We start from the raw sequence: 18,610 nt of genomic DNA on the forward strand, positions 1-18,610 counted from the left end.
TACTTTCTCCATGCTTTCACTTTTCAATAAAAGTGCCCACAGAATGAACTAATAAACAACCAACAATATCTTCTTTACTTGGAGTTGTCATTATCAACTCTCTCTTTCTTCAAGGGACCATACATGACATTGATCAATATCATCAAATTAACTCTCCTTCCAGCCTCTTCACGTGCTTTTGTAATATGCATTACCAGGGAGCCAAGTCATATCCCATGTAGATCATCAATATCAAATTTACCAAATTATAACATCCTCTAGTCAGAGTGTCATGTCAAAATCTCCTACTTTCTCCCTCTGAAGTCAACATTACTTTGCATGTTTAATCTTCATATTGAAACAAGATTATGCTTCATCTTTCAATCATTAATGTTTTCTAGGAATGAACTCATCAGCTGGAAGTCTCTATCAGGGTCCTTACAATTCTTGCTTTGTATCATGCTCATCATTTTCAAGGAGTCATGGATAAGCATGAGTGTTTCTTTTCTTTTTATTCCATCCTTCTCACCTTCCTTCCTTTATTATGTACCTACAACTTTCACCGACAAGTACAACCAAGAAAAACATATAAAGACAAGAGCATGATGTAAATTTTGTTAATCAATTATCTTGATAGCACCATGTAGCCGCCCCTCCGAAATTCACAAAACTTTACAAGTTCACTAGGGTAAACATGAGATGAGTGTCACTATGACATGACCTAACCTCCAAGTTCTAGTTATGGAAGTGGGGTCGACAACCAACAACTTCATTGACATCCCTCAGAGACCACAAACCACTCAGAAAGATGCAAACCACCCCAAGTGGTCAATCCCTGAGCGGGAATACTTTTTCTCTGACCTAGCACACCAAATGCACGCACAAAAAGGAAAGAGTGTGGTTATGAGGCCCCAATTGCATAAAAAATTCTTATTCTTATTCTTGCCTAAATCGATCAGTTCAGTACCAACGGTTCCATGATTTGAGCCACTTTTTCGAGCTAACCTCAAAACCACTGCCCAAAACTGCTTATAACCTTTCAGAATCATAAACTACGTGACAAAAATGCCAAACATTCAAATGTGAAGCCAAAACATGACCTAGATTGCCTAATACATAACAAACATTTCATTAAACATGTGGAGATCATGTATAATAGTACATGTCATCAATGCATATCTAATCACAAAATGATAGTCTTCACCTGAGAATCACCAAGAAGACTCTAAGCTCTCTCTAGATAGTTGTGATAACACTTGTTAGTCCATGCATTCATTAACCAATCAATAACTTATCAAACAAGTCATGCACCATAGATATATTACATCATATAACCAAAAAATAATCAGCATAGAAACCATGGCAAATAACATAATGTCAACATTATAACTAATACAAGGACTCCTAAATCACAATAGGAAAAGGATACTTTATTAACATATGAAAATTCCAACTAAGTCAAGGACTTCCACGTACCATCTGACCATAAATTGGGATGAACCAAATCTCTATTTCAGCCAATCACCCCTCACCATATTCCAAGCATGAATGTGGGATCTCATGGAACAAACCAAGACAAATCCAACTAGGGCTTCTAGAGGCCAAACCACCTCAACCCTCAAGAAAAGTGATTCCACCTCTATGGCTCAGAAATAACTAACATCAACCAGATCAGTCTCTGCCCAAGTTATCGAGGGCAGCAGAAACTAGTAACTCAACCCATAACCTTCCAGGGCTCCAGAGCGTTTGTTCCAACTATGGCTCTAGGGACTAGTAACTCAACCCACCAAGGGCTCCAAATAATTTTCCCCAACCTACAGCTCTAGGAACTAGTAACTCAAACCAAGTTGTTCCAAGGATTCTAAAGCATTTGTTCTAACCTATACCCATCAGGAACTTAAGCACCAAACATAGAAACAAGTGGAAAACCTAGAACATCGTGGCTATCCATGAAACGGAAAGGCAAGGTTGAAACCATTGTTAGTCCAGGAACATATCCATGCCAATGACGACATATAACTAGAAAACAAGATGCATATGCCATGCATCCAAACATTAGAAAGGAAATTGTTATCACTCCATAATTTTTGAGGTTGCAGAGTAAAGTCAAAGGTAACCTTAGAACCACTTTGGAAACTTGGAATCCAAGCCTTCCAGTTTCAAAGAGGGATCTCTTTATATGATTTAGCTTTGTTTTACTAATGATATTAGGTTAGTTATCATGTCCAGGTTTGGGTTTTTTGTATTGTTGGGTTGAGATAATGGAATTCAGCCATTGGGTAATGGAGTCACTGGTTTAGGTTGATCAAACACAAAGTTTACAGGTTAAAATTATAGGGCAGGATAAGCAATTTCACTGGATCCTTTAAAATCTATGGTGTGGAGGAGAAGAAAACGATTCAGCAATCCAATTAAAAATAGAGCAATTAAGAATTATGTTTTTAATTTTCAATAGAAAACATAGAAATTATTCATAAATGAGATACAGAATGTACTTTTATACAAATTATGTTCATACTCTTCTTAGAATAATTTATATTTCATAAACATATATGAAAAACAATGAAAACATTTAATCGATAAATATGCACTTCAACAATGAAATTGACAAAAGAATCTTGTAATGCTTGCATTGTATTACTAAAATATGATCAAAGGTAGTTCTGTGAGCTTCTTTACAACATAAGTCCTTTCTTAAAAACTAATCCCAACAATAATACTTTGATTTTTTAAGTATTTATACAAAAATATTTACAAAATATCTTGATTTAAAAGATCAAGATGGAATCCTAAAAATATATAACTAATTACAAAAATAGTAAAAAATTTAGGAATCTTCTAACTATTGGAACTGTTGGTACTAACTTCGAGGAAAATTGTTGATGACTTGGCCTCAAAATGTGTTTCCTTGTTGTTTGTCTATTGGAGATGAAAATCTTTCACTCAATGGTTTCATACAATTGATCCCATCTTTCATCACTGGGGATAGAAAGATTGAGTAACGTTCTATACACTTCATCGACTTTAGTATGTTTCTCAAACGTTGGATTTTTTATGAAGATGTTTTTGACTTCATCTTTGATAGTTAAATCAAACTCCAAATATTCTAAGAAATCTTTCCTTGTGATGTGTCCCTTAATACCTGCAAATTTGGATTTATTTGTAGCAATAGTATAGATTTTCCAATAGTAATTCTCCAAGATCATCAATCTGTCATTTGGTGCTACTGATCCCGGCAATCCTCTCTAGTTCAATAAATTGGACTTGGTGTGAAATCTCTCGACAACATTATACAGAGTCCAAGTTTGGGTCTCCAATTGTGTCATCAAGTTTCTTTTCTGCAATACTTTCTTGATCTCCAAGATAGTCTTTGTCTTGTCTGAAATCTGCATATTTTCTAATTCTAATCTGGTCCTTGAATTCAACACTTTAATCATGGTTATGGCCTCACCTGGTTTGTGTCCTAGGGCATTTATAACATGTTCTATTGATGTATTAGATCTTTCTATCAGCTCTTCTTGCTAAAAAATGATATGAATGGATGGCCAAATATCAGTCATGGCTTGACTAATTTCTAGCCAAACATTTTCCCTAGCCTGTGAAAAAGTCTAAGCCATCAGTGACTCATTTTCCAATCTTTAAATCTTCTGGGAAATCTGGCGATATTTCTAAAACTCAGCTACATATAAGTTTTCAATTTTCAACTTCTATTCTTCCATATTCTTCAATTTATCCTTTAGCTTGTCTTATCTTGTCTCATAAGAGACAAGTCCCGCATGAGTTTGTTCAATTCACTTGATGCTGATGTAGAATCCTCAGATATCCCTACAACATAAATTGGCATAGTTGTGACTGTAGTCATAGCTAATTATGCAACATCTTATTTTTCTTTTAGTAAATTTTCTATTTTCTCTTCCATCTCCTTAATCTGTACATTTTTTTCAATGATGAGTTTGAGCATGTCTTCTTTATCCTGCTCATTTTCTTCAATCTCTCTTGCTTGTGGATCCTCTGTAGATGGTAATTTAAGCTTCTTTATAAGTGCTTCTATATATGTATTCTTTTTCTTCATAATTTCTTCCACTGCTTTGACATCACTGGGATGATAACCTAGTTTGATCACCAAGTCCTCCAATGATTTGATTTTCTTGTCTTTTGATAATGAGGAGATTTTATCCAACTTTAACTATGATTGGAAATTGCTAAGTGATGTCCTTAACTTTGAAGTTGTCATAGTAGTGTTGGTCATGGTGGAGAAAATAATTTCTCTAAACTGTCTATGCATATCCATTTGATCTATAGGATGTATTTGCTTTGCATCAAATGAAAAAATAGTCTTCTTGTAATCTGAAGGGGACTTTGGGAATGACACTTGAGCTTGTAAAAATTCCATATGCATTCTTCCTTTCTCACTGTCAAATGATGTTAATAGTCTATGATGGGAAGTAGAGCTTTGTTTCCAAAACTAAGCATATGTGTTGGCCTTGAGTGTTTCATTCTTCTATTTGATTTTCAGAAATTTATTGAAGATGTTTGGCTCATCTTGATTATCTCCCAATTCTATTGACTACACTAATTTTGAAGGATCCTGTGAGGTTGAGGAGGATGGAGTTGCAGAGAAAAGATCCTCTGACCCTATTGAGACCCATGAACCAATAATGAAAATGGTTTCCTGCCCTTCATCATGTTGAATGGTGATTGTTTTGGGGTCAATCTTCTACCTTTTTTGATAAATAATGAATTCCTTGACATTGATTTTTGTAACTGGTGAATATATTTCTTTCCTTTTTATGTTGTTCTACTTCTCTTGAGGCAATGGAGTTTGGGAGGTGGTTGTTGACAGAGTCTTCTCCTCTGCTTCTTGTAGTGTGCTTTCCTCCCACTGGCCTTGATACATGAATTTCTCGATCTCTAGTGTGGGGGTATGATTATAAGGTGTGGTTTTATGCTCCACCCTTAAATTAGAAATTATATTGAAGGGGTCATATGACCAGGTAAAATTTGGGTGGAAGTTTATTTGTTTGTCGACTGAATCTGTCTCATTCCTTGCTGATCTATTATTACATATAAAAGGTCCCACTTGTGACTTAATTTTAAACTGTGATTCTCTCTTACTTGAAACAAAGTGGAGTTCATCCATGTTAATCATTTTCCTAATATATTCCAGAGAAAAGATCATCATTGGAAAATATTTGGGCAGCTTATGTGGGGGGTAGTTCACACCCATATACTCTTATTTCTGTATAGCTCAGGTACAAATACCAGTCTTCAGTTTTGATCTGCTCACTTAGGTGAAAAATCCTCTTAATTTCTAAATTGATCCTTGCCTCAATCTATCTATTGAGAAGCCCTGCAGATGTATGAATAAACATGTCTATGAAATCTGTAAAACTAAACTCTATTGAATTTCTTCTCACCAATGAGGTACACTCTATTACTGAATGACTGATTCCTTGATGATTTTTCTTTTACAATGCTATTGGAAATTTGCCACCTTGCTACAAGAGGAACATGTAAACTAATATAGATGGATACTTGAACAAGCCTTTGATAGTGATCTTCATCAATTGTTGATCTGAAAATGAGATCTTAGATTACTTTTAAAGTATTACAGACCCATGTGCAGGATTTTCCTATATTACTTAGTGCAACGAATCGAAAAGATTGCGAATAATATAGACAATGAGTAGTTAGAGAACCATAACAGACACACACACATAACACAACAAATAATCAAGGAGTTCACCCAAAACTCTTGGGCTACATCTCCTGGTCCAACTTTCAGTGGTGACCTCTCTATTATGTCTTCAATAGTAGAGTTTCTACAAATGTAAGATCAAATTGAGTCTCAACACAACAAGAATAAAACAACAGGGCTTTACATGGAACCCCCAAGTCTTTTGAGTACACAGACTCTCCCTCTCACTCTTTGTCCATGTTTTCTCTCTATCTCAACACTACTTGCCCCTGTCTCTATCATTCAGTAGCTTTTAAGCCAATCAGTGCTTGTCTATTTGTTTTCCCTTTCGGGATCTCTAGCTCCCGGCCTCTGTCCATTCAAATCCCCTCTGAGCGTTAAAAAATCATTGTTAAACATCTTCAGGGATGGTGGCCACCTATTTTGTAACAAAAGGGACCATTGTTGCATTAGAAATCCCAGAACAATCATTCTCTGTTTACACAGAGAAATACACATAAACACTATAAAAATATGCCCAAACGCCTTTTATTGAACTTGAAATATTATCAATTCCACCCTAAAATCCATCGGGTCCGCCTTTAAATCACTATCGCAAATCGCTTAGTCGTGGTTTTCTTTGTATTTGGGTTTTTAATGAAAAACCCCAAATACAAAGGAAAACTCATCATATCGAACTACAAATATTATGTATTCTCTTATATAAATCCTATCAGGTCCTATTATATATCGCTATCACATATCCCTTTTGGCTTCCGATCATCGATTGCTCCGATCGGCCTTATCGGGGATTGGTGCATCGGTGTATCACATGGTTGCTGGCCTATGGCATCACCCCTTACATAACTGTGATGCAATATTGCGCGAGTAGATCTGGATCGTCGGATCTGCACGCTTGATCCATATCGTGATTTCCATAAGGCTGCACTCGATTTACTCCACCTGCTACCACCAATTGCAATATGCCGATCAGATCTAGACCATTGATCGGCCAGATCCGACGGCTCCTGTGCATTGTTGTTTTAGCCTTCGATAGGCCCTGTTTTCACTATTTCTGCGTGCTTTTCTTGCCCGATAATGTAATCCACCATTCTTGAAGGTTTGTCCTTTGCAATAATTTTTAAGTATTAAAGACTTAGAGGGTTTTTCGGATCCATTTTGGATCACGCCTTCCCACTGAAAAGCTTTTGGACCATCAAAAGTTGGTTTTTAAGCATCGATCAAGTGAAGATACAACTTCCTCACTTGTCCAATCTCTATCCATCATGCATTTCTTGGTTTTGAACCTTTGAGTCTGATTCTGAGGTACTCAACATCCCCTCTATGCATAGTTCTCACCTTCTTGTCCAGAACTACATCTTCCTACAACTCATTGAGATATTCATCCAACAGATCATCAATAGAAGGCAACTGACTTTGCTCTTCAGTATCTTCAATCAATGAAGGTTCATACAGCCTTAAGTTCTCTGCATTAACAACTAAATAGATTTTCACCAATTTTCTCAAGTATCTTGAAAGGCCCCTACCTTATTGGCTTCAGCTTCTTACCTTCACCTAGCATTCTATCTTTGTTGATGTAGAGCCAGACTTGATCACCAACCTGGAAGCTATGCTCAATTCGATGTTTTTCATGCCTTGCCTTGTACTTGGCCTGGCTTCTTTCCAGTTGTTCCTACACTGCCTGGTGAATTTCTTGGATATGTTCAATGAACTTGGTTTCTTTGTCCACAACACTGTGTCCATCAATTTTTATGTCTTTTCCAAAGACAAAATCCAAGGGAGACATTGGTGTAAAACCAAAACATGTCTCAAAAGGAGATCTCTGAGTAGAAGAGTGCTTGGCATAGTTGTAAGCATGTTGCACATAACACAAATGTTCATCCCAAAGCTTGGGATGCTTGCTGCAATAGCCTCTGAGAAACTGGATCACTGTCCTATTGAGCACCTCTATTTGACCATCTGTTTGTGGATGAAATGTTGTGCTCTTCTTCAATCTAGTTTCCATCAACTCCCATAGATTTGACCAAAACTTCCCAACAAATCGGGTATCCCGATCAAATACAGTAGAAGTGGGTAACCCAAAATGAACCCATACATGCTGAAAGAATAACTTCATTGTTTGTTCAACTGTCACCTGCTTGTTACAGGGTATCAAAATACACATTTTGCTGAACCTATCCACAATAACATATAAATAATCATGACCTTTTCTAGATTTTGGTAATCCCCGAACAAAGTCCATGGAAACACTTTCCCAAGGATGAGAAGGAACTGGAAGTGGAGTGTACAAGCCTATTTTTCTATTACTGGGCTTGCTTTTAGGACACATAGTACACCCTTTAATATATCTAGAAATTGTTTCGTGTATTCTCGGCCAATAACAGAACCTTTGTAGCGGTGCAACTATTTTACTTACACCAAAATGTCCTGATATAAGAGAAGTATGTGCTTCTCGGATTATGTCAACTCTTTCAGTTTGTGGAATGCATAACTTTCCGAAATGATACAAGAGTTAGTCCTTAACATAATAATCCAATTCTTCTACTTGTTTTCCATGACTCAAAGTTGCATGTACATCTTGAGCATATTGTTCAATGTAGCATTCATGCATTACTGAGTTATGCTTAAGTATAGTAGATGCATTTATGATGCAACCTTATTGTGTATGCCCTTCTTATATCTGATGACAAGATGAAATTTATATAGGAAACCAATCCACCTATAATGTCTTGATTGTTGCAATGTAGTTTGTGAGTGAAAATATTGAAGTGGTTGATGATTTGTATGTATAATTGTTTCCTTGCCCATTAGGTAATGTTTCCACTTTTTCACACTCTGCACTAATGCAAACAATTCTTTGTCATATGTGGGATAATTAACTACTGGATAATTAAATGTCTCAGAATGATAGCATATGGGTTTACCATGTTGCATCAACACTGCTCCCATGGCATAGTCACTAGCATCTATTTCAATCTCAAATGGTCGTTGAAGATATGGCAGTGCTAGTACTAGTGTTGTACTAATTTTTAGTTTTAAGGTGTTGAAGGATTTCTGTTGTTTGCCTCCCTACTGAAACACCTTGTTCAATCCTGTTAAAGCATGGAAGGGAGCTGAAATCAAGCAAAAGTTAGCAATAAACTTTCTCCAATATTGTGTTGCTCCTAGGAAACTCCTAACTTCTGTAGCAGATTTGGGCTTAGGCCAGTTCACAATGACTTCAACCTTAGAGGGATCTATCTTCAATTCACCACCCCCTACAATATGACCCAGATAATTTAAAGATGTTTTTCCAAATTCGCATTTTGATAACTTCACATAGATATTATCTCTTTTCAAAACATCTAAAGTCTGCTTTACATGCTTCAAATGTTCTTCCCATGTTTTACTGAAAAGAAGAATGTCATCTAAATATACAATTACAAAATCATTAATAAAAGGTCTGAGTACATCATTCATAACTCTCATGAAAGTGGCAGGAGCATTAGTTAAGCCAAAAGGCATAACCAGCCATTCATACAGCCCTTGCTTTATTTTTAAAGCAAACTTCCATGCATCTTATTCTACTACTCTGACCTCATGATAGCCACTACACAAGTCTAACTTGGAGAAGTAAATTGCTCCTTTCAGCTGATCTAATAGATCATCAATGTGAGGAAGAGGATAACGATTCTTGATTACTATTTTATCCAGTTCTCTATAATCAATGCACATCCTCCACGAACCCTATTTCTTTCTCACCAGTACGATTGGAGATCCACATGGTGATGTGCTTGGTCTTATGAACCCTTTTTCGAGCAGCTCCTGTACCTGCTTCTTGATCTCTGCATTCTCGAAAGCGAATAACTTGTACATTCCGATGTTAGGTAATGGAGCATCTTGCCACAAATGAATATCATGTACTATTTCCCTTTTGGGTTGCAGACCTTAAGGTTCTTGAAATAGGATATCATATTCTGAAAAAACTTTATCTAAATCAGCTTTCTGTTTAGCATCACAGCCTTCAAATACATTGGTTTTATCAGGGTTATTTTCCTTTACAACCATTAGTAAAAATTTCTTGCGTGAATTTACAATTCTTTTCATCTACCCTGTGTTTATGAGAGTATAGTTATTTTTGAGTTTATGACCTCTTACAATATATTCTATTGCATCTTTAGTGAGTTGATACTTATTTTCAGCTCTATAGAAAATGGCATTTCTATCATACAAGTAAGGACTTCCTAAAACAATACCACATATATTCAAGGGAACTATATCTAACTCAACCTCATATACAAATGTTGACCTAATAGCAAACCTAAGTTTACATTGTCTAGTCACTTGTAGCCTTGCTTTATCACATACCCAACCTAATGGATATGGCTTCTTGTGAGGTGTTGTTAGTAATCTCAACTTTTTTACAATTGTTTAAGAAATCAAGTTTACTTGTGATCCACTATCAAATAAAGTATCAATCTTTTGGTGCTTGGAAACAACTCTAATATGAAAAAGCTCATGTGTTTTCCTCTCATTATCTTCATTATCAATAGATTTTGCAAAATTACTTGTAGATGCTTCATAATTTTTATCTTTTATACCTGTGGCTATGACTGTTGTTTCATCACCTGAGTCTGACCCCGAGTCTTTTTGAATAGCAGTAGCAGTCTTCTTCTTCTTACCACTGAACTTTTTGGGTTTCAGCTCTAGATTCAAAGATCACTAGTGTTCATCATCGTGCCCATCCTTCTTGCAATGAGTGCATGAAGGTCTGTCTTTCTGTACAACGTTTGCCTTCCTCTCCTTCTAGCGCAGCTTCTTCTTTTCCTTGTTCTTGCTTGCTGAGGGTTTTGATGATCCCCAAATCTCTGGGTTTACATTCTTGCCTCTAGCCTCTAGATGTGTAGCCTGAATTGATACGTCATCTAGGCTAGTGGGGTTAAACATGAGAATGGTGTGCTTCAAATAGCTATGCAAACCACCTATATACTTTAACAAAGTTTCAGGTGAGTCTAGAGATATGCCTAGAGTTAAATCTCTTTTTCTAAATTCCTGGGTATAACTTTGTGCACTTTGGCCCTTTAATTGGTGAAGAGTTTTCCAATTCATCATTGCTTGCTTCATATAAGCTAGATGATAGAATTGTTTTTTGATGGAAGAAACAAATTCCTTCCAGGTAGAAATAATTTTACCATGTTTCTTCAGATCAGCTTGGGTCTTGCCTTCCCACCACACTAATGCAGTTACTCCAAGGCGAAGGTTAGCCAGCTGAATCTTTCTCCTTTCTGAATCAATGTTCTGCACTCTGCAATATACCTCAATCTATCTAATCCAGTTTTCTAGCTTTTCTGCATTTAATTCTCCATCATAAATTGGCCAATCAAACTTTACATCTAATTTAATCAAAGAAGTTTTCTTCTTTTTCTTATCAAGTCTAGGAGATGAGGATGATGAAGGAGATGGTCAAGGAGATGATGGAGGAGGCTTTTCCCCTTTCCCTTTTCCCTCTGGAGGGGCATCTAGAGAAGGTTCCTCTGCTCCTTTGTCTTGTTTGGGTGTTGAGGTGCTTTCACCTTAACCCTTCTTAAATTCTCAACACATCTCTTCCACCATGGCTCGCATGGCCATAAAACTGTCCATAAACTAAGATTCTGATTCCAATGAAATTTCTTCTGCCATTCTCCTCCTAGGATAGACTCTTCCAATTTCTAGATTGGCCTCAACAAGTTCCCCTTTTCCCAGTTTGAGCTTCGACCTAGTTAGCATTCAAAAAAGTCCAACACAAGTTTGTCTAACCTTAACAAACCAAAAACCAAAAGCTCTGATACCACTTGATCTGAAAGTGAGATCTTAGATTAATTTTAAGGTATTACAGACTCATGTGTAGGATTTGCCTATATTACTTAGTGCAATGGATCAAAACGATTGCTAATAATATAGACAATGAGAAATTACAAAAGCATAACAGACACACACACATAACACAACAAATAATCAAGGAGTTCACCCAAAACTCTTGGGATACATCTCCTGGTCCAGCATTCAGTGGTGACCTCTCTATTATGTCTTCAAGAGCATAATTTTTACAAATGTGAGCTCAAATTGAATCTCAACACAACAAGAATAAAACAACAGGGCTTTACTTGGATCCCCCAAGTCTTTTTTAGTACACAGACTCTCCCTCTCGCTCTCTGTCTCTGTTTTCTCTCTGTCTCAGCACTACTTGCCCCCGTCTCTATCATTCAGTGGCTTTTAAGCCAATCGGCGCTTATCTGTTCATTTTCCCTTTCGGGCTCTCTGGCTCCTAGCCTCTATCCGCTCAAATCCCCTCTGAGCATTAAACAAACATTGTTAAACGTCTTTAGGGATGGTGGCCACTTATTTTGTAACGGAAAGGACAATCGATGCATTAGAAATCCCAAGACAGTCGTTCTTTATTTACTCAGAGAAATACACAGAAACACTTTAAAAATCCACCCAAACGCCTTTTATCAGACCTGAAATATTATCAATTCCACCCTAAACTCCATCGGGTCCGCCTTTAAATCACTATTGCAAATCGCTTAGTCGTGGTTTTCTTTGTATTTGGGTTTTTAACAAAAAACCCCAAATACAAAGGAAAACTCGTCATATTGGACTTCAAATATTATGTATTCGCATATATAAATCCTATCGGGTCTGGTTATATATCACTATCGCATATCCCTTTTGGCTTCCAATCGTCGATTGCTCCAATCAGCCTTATTGGCGATCGGCGCATCAGCGTATCACATGGTCGCTGGCCTGTGGCATCACCCCTTACATAACTGTGATGCGATATTGCGTGAGTAGATTTGGACCGTCGGATCTGTGCGCTTGTTTGATGGTCCTCATCTAATTGTGCTTGATCCCTATCACGATTTCCATAAGGCCACGCCCAATTAACTCCACCTGCTACCGCCGATTGTGATATGCCAATCAGATCTAGACCGTTGATCGACCAAATCCAATGGCTCCTGTGCATTATTGTTTTGGCCTCTGATAGGCTCTGTTTTCACTATTTCTGCAGATTTTTCTTGCCCGATAATGTAATCTGCCATTCTTGAAGGTTTATCCTTTGCGATAGTTTTTAAGTATTAAATACTTAGAGGGTTTTTAGGATCCTTTTTGGATCAATTGTTCATGCATATTATCATCCAAAAAGTGACTTCAGTTAAACATGAATGTTGTCTTATGCTCATTAGAGAAAATGGAAAGAAAGCCTAGAATAGGCTCAACCACCCATTGGTTTGACTTGAACCCTAAAAGGTAAGACACTAAAGAGATGATATGTTTAGTTTTTTTTTGGGAACGTGGAAGTCGGATAGGGGGGACTTTTCTTGGGAAGTTGAGCATCCACTGGGAGGAAAATCTCAAAGATTTGCGCTCTCTGAGGGAAAGTGAGTTTATGATATAGATCCATTAGGGAAGTTGTAGAAAACTAATTGAGAGAATCATTTTTAGGAATTAATAACATTTGATTTATGGTTTCTAGCAAAATAATGACAAGAATGTCTCCATTTTGGGCCACGATGGTTCTTTGAACCGGATTATATTTAGCTTGACACCATATGATGAAATCAAGAAAATGGTGGACTTGTGGAAACATAAACATGGTCCATAGGGATTCCCAAATATTAATGTCATCCCCCTAGTCCAGATAAGTTTACTTCAGCTAGTCATGAAATTTGAACAAGTCGAATTCACACTCAATATTAGCAATTTTGTAATATTGGTCCACCAAGGGTAAATGGTCGAGGTCCAGGGTGGTAGAGGACATAGGGTTTTCATCATTTGGTTTGGGATTGGAAGATTTCCCCTTTCCCTTGGGTGCCATGTCTGTAAATTGTGGAAAGACAAAGGAGAGGACAAAGACTCGATCTGAATGCTACCTAGATGGGTAATTTTAGCCTTGAATTGCAGGAAATGACAGGCGCTGGTGGTGGACGCGAAATGCAATATCAGAGATCAGTACCTGTAAATCAAACAACCAACAGTGAAAAGGAGGAACGTGTGGGTTTACCAGGGTTTATTTATAGTGATCGGATTAGTGGTCATTGCGCGTAGATCCGTTATAGAATGAGTGGATTAGGGAATCGATGATTAAATTGTTAATCACAACAGGAAAATGCATCGGGTTTATTGTGTAAGAGATAGGTTGATTGGTGAACGAGGGAGAGACAGATGGCACAATGATGTGAGTGGAGAGTATGGTATGGGAGTTGAAGTGGTGGATCGTTAGTTGGAGTGGAGGAGAGAAAGGTGGTTTCCGGGTGGGGGGGGGGGGGGGGGGGGTGATGTCACGAGCGTCGACCATGTAGCGTGGAGCCTAGGGATTTGATTACCGCTTTTCGGACCCCCCTCCCCACTGATAATGGCAGGGTGGACTGTGAAAACGATCCCTCGTCATTGATCCAGGCGAGGTAGATCGCGATCGTTGAATCATGTGCCCACTATATCACATAATGACAAATCATTTCTGTCATTCTTCACTTTATAATAAACTCTAATGTTTACTATTGAACACTTTATTACAAATTATTAATCATGTTTAAATAACATGATTAATTATCATAAGCATGATTATTATCCTAAAACACATCTAATTAACCCTAAGGGTGAATTTTGTCTAGCAAGCCCCTTATTTTATTTTTCCTATTTAAAATAATATGAAATTTTATTGAAATACTTAATCCAACTTTAGCCAAGTTTAGACAGTTTGGCTAACTTTTCTCTAATCTAACTAACCATTTCAACCAAGATTAAGCTAGATGGTTGATTTATTTCCCTAACCTAACCTATTGGATCAAGTTTAATCATGATTATCCAGTATGATTAAATGAACAATTTATTTCTAAGTGGCATTTAAACAAGTTGCACACTTATATACAAACATTTCTAAATGAAGGTCTTCATGTATTTTCTGTTTTTTCTAGTGGCATTTGGACTTGCTCACCTAGGGGGACATTTTTCATATATATATATATATATATATAGATATTTTTCTTTTTTTCTTTTTTTTTCTTGTCTTTTCTTTGTTTTTTCTTTTTTCTTTTCTTTCATTTTCTTTATTCTATCTTTTTTACTATCCCCTACAATTTCATTTATTTCTCCTTTTTTTCTTTGGAAATAAATTTGAAATATGATACATCTTTACATTTGAAAACATAAAATCACCAAGTATAAATATACAACTCATCCTATGAAATATAGGATCCTAACAGAAACCACACATGCAACATGTTACCCACAAAGCAATCTAGTTGTAGTTGTTGATACAACTATTCCCTTGTGCTTCCCTACTTTCCTTTTCCTTCTTTCTCAAAATCCAAGTGAACACTAGAGTGCTCCAAGAATCCTCCAAGAATCCTCCAAGAATACTCTAAGTGTGCAAGAGTGTATGAGAGAGTGAATGAAAGGAGAGCTCCACCAAAAAACCATTAAAAAGCTAGCAATTATTTCTTTGAAGCCTTTTTATCATTGATTCCTCTATTTTCTTCATATTCCTTCATTTTCCCTCTATTTTCTCTTGCATGTAGATTTGTGTCCCTTAAACTTCCTTTTCTCCTATTTTCCTTTATTTTCATTAATAAATGCCAATTATTGCCTCTTTTCTTTTGCTAGTTTCCATAGCCATTATTAATCACAAGAGATGCCCACTATAATGGTTTTCCAAACATTTAGCTTGGAATACATGTCCTATGATCTTGGTCTTATTTTAATTACATGGAAAATCAACCAAGGGTTGTTACAAACCCCGACCAACATATAACGAGTATTCCTCAAATTTATTAATATAAAACTAGTATTACATATAACCAGTATATAACCCAGAATAAGTGTACATGGTTATATGTAATACTGGTTATATGTAAACGAATATTGTTTATATACCCCATTATATTGTGTGATTATTTAGAGAATACAAAATCTAGGGTAATTATCTTCATTATCAAGGGAAAAGTGGATATCTGGTGGGAAGAGGTGAAGCATTGCAGAGGCATCAAGACAAAGGAGTTGAGTTGGCATCAAGTTAAAATAATCTTCAAAAAGAAGAACTTGTTTGAGAGATATTATGATGAAAAGGCTAAGGATTTCTATGAGATGAAGATAGGTTCCATGACAGCTGAAAAGTACATGATGAAGTTTCTAGGGCTATTGAGGTATGTGCCATATATTAAGGATGAGAAGACAAAGTTCCAAAAGATCATCAGTGGATTAAATTTATCATTTAAGGATAAGATTGAGCATGATGAGCCTCAATCATTAGAGGAAGTTATTGGGAAGTTGAAAATTTTTTATGAGCAGTCTAAGCGTACGTCTAAGCCTAACTGAGATTGGAATGGTAATGATAGGACTAAAGGAAAGTGGGTTAAGAAGTGGAAAGACCTCAATATGTAGGCGATAAGGAGAATGTAACACCTTATAAGAAGTTCAATGTAGTTGGTGGAGGACATGGATTTTAGCCTGGGGCATAGAACAAGGGAGATGAGAGGAAGCATTTGCAGTGTTGGACTTGTGGTGGAGAGAATCACAGGAGAGATTTCCACAACATCATGGTGGCAGACCTCATATTTATAGTGCTTAGGAGGAGACATTGGGCAGAGTATTCATCGGGTTTCTGAAGTACTGGATAATAGGTAGGATGGTCAGTAGACATCCCTTATTCTGATGGAAGGTAAGATTTGTGATCAAGTTATTTCTATTTTGATTAATATTGGATCTAATTATAGTTATATTAGTCCTGACCTGGTGGATAAGTGTTTCTTGAATAAAGAAGTGCATGCAAAATATTGGTTGGTGCAATTGGATACAGGGACCAAGGGAAGAGTTTATCATTGGGTGAGAGTTTGTGGACTTGAGCTTAATGGTATGCCTACATCAACACATATAAATGTTCTTCCTTTGGATTCATACAACCTTCTTTTGGGCATGAACTGGTTGTACATTCATTGGACTAAAGTGGACTTCTATGACAAGAATATTGAGTGTATGGATAATGATGAGGAAAGAAGCATCTTGCAGGGAAACAAGAAGACTACATCAGTGAGAATGGTTACAACTATGCAATAAAATCACAGTTGTAGGAAAGGATGTGTATTGTTTGCAATCCATATTTCCAATGAAAAAGGGAAGGATGTTGAGGATGATGAAGTCTTGAAGAGGTATCCTATTTTGTCGCAAATTTAGGAAGTGTTTTGAGTAGATATTTCAAAGTTACCACCTCATAAGTAAGTGGATTTATATACTGAGTTGGTACCAAGAGGAGCACTATCATCTAAGGCACCTTACAGGATGAGCATTCTAGAGTTGGTGGAATTAAAGTTGCGGCTTAAGGAAATTATTGATAAGGGATACATTAGGCCAAGTGTATTTCCTTGGGGTGCACCGGTGTTGCTTGTGAAGAAGAAGGATGGTACTCTTAGGTTGTGCAATGATTACAAGAGGTTGAACAACGTGACTATCAAGAACATATATCCTTTGTCATGGATTGATGATTTCAATGATCAGTTGAAGAGAGCAACAATGTTTTTTGATATTGATTTGAGATCAGGATATCATCAGGTGCACATCCAACATGAAGATATTTACAAGACCAAATTTCATACCATGTATGGATATTATGAGTTTGTGGTGGTTCCTTTTGGTTTAATAATGCTCCAGCTACTTTCATGTGTTCAATGAACAATGTGTTGCATCCTTATCTGGACACGTTTGTGATAGTGTTCATTGATAATATATTGATATATTCTAAGAATGAGGAAGAGCATGTGGAGTACCTGGAAATAGTATTAAGATTGTTGAGAGAGCATCAGTTGTATGCCAATCTTAGCAAGTGCATTTTATTTCAGACTGAAGTTCGCTAGCTAGGGCATGTTATTTCCAAGGAAGGTATAGTAGTGGACCTAGAAATGATTAGAGTTGTCATGGAGTGGCCAACTCCTCGGAATGTGGATGACATTCGATCATTCATGGGACTAGCATGTTATTATAGAGTTTCATTAGGAACTTCTCACAAATTTTCTATCCTCTTACCTATTTGTAGCAAAAAGGAAGTTTCATTAGGAACTTCTCACAAATTTCCTATCTTATTACATATTTGAAATTGGCTTCCCGTGATTATGCATATTAGCGCTTCCAGGTCTTCTGAGGTATAGTATTCTAGGTATAGTCCCTCTCTCTTGTCCTTAATCTCTAAATAGTTTATGAAAATGTTTAACTAGCATCCATTAATAAATTGTTTAATTAACAATCAATAAAAAAACTCTTAAAAATTTATAAAGCAATTTTACCAACTTCCATTTTGAAATTAGATTATTATTATTAATTATTAATAATTAATAATTAATAATTAATAATTATTTAGCCATGATTATAATTATTTATTTATTCACTCTAGAATAAGTTAACTAAATAAATAAATAAGTATTATTGATAATATTATTTACATTATTATTTATTAGTTAACAAACATGATTATTTATTTATGGATAGCAAAATAAAAAAAGTTATTATTTAGGTTAAATTAAATAGAATAAAATTTATCTAATTTATTTTTTAGGTTTTGATGGTTATTAATAATGTTTTATTATTAAAATTATTTAAAAATTAAATAAATTAATTAATTTCTTATGAGTAAGAAGATATTAATATTAATAATAATTAAAATGAGTTTATTTATTTCATAAAATGATTTTTCTGATTTTAGAATTTTGCATATATTAAAAATTAAAATCATTTATTATTAGGATATAAATAGATTAAAAATTCTTATTATAAAGTAGTATTAGGTTATTAATTTATTGCATATTAAATTAAATAGAATATCTCATTGATTTTGATTTTAGTTTTTAGTTTTTAAATAAAATTAGTTTTTAGTTTTTAAATAAAATTAAAATCTTTATTATTGGAAATAAATTTTAAAAATCCTTATTA

The sequence above is a fragment of the Pinus tabuliformis genome, chromosome 1_2, assembly GCF_031772625.1.
Source record: "Pinus tabuliformis cultivar Carrire ecotype Pingquan chromosome 1_2, CPIR1, whole genome shotgun sequence".
Taxonomy (NCBI): Eukaryota; Viridiplantae; Streptophyta; class Pinopsida; order Pinales; family Pinaceae; genus Pinus; species Pinus tabuliformis.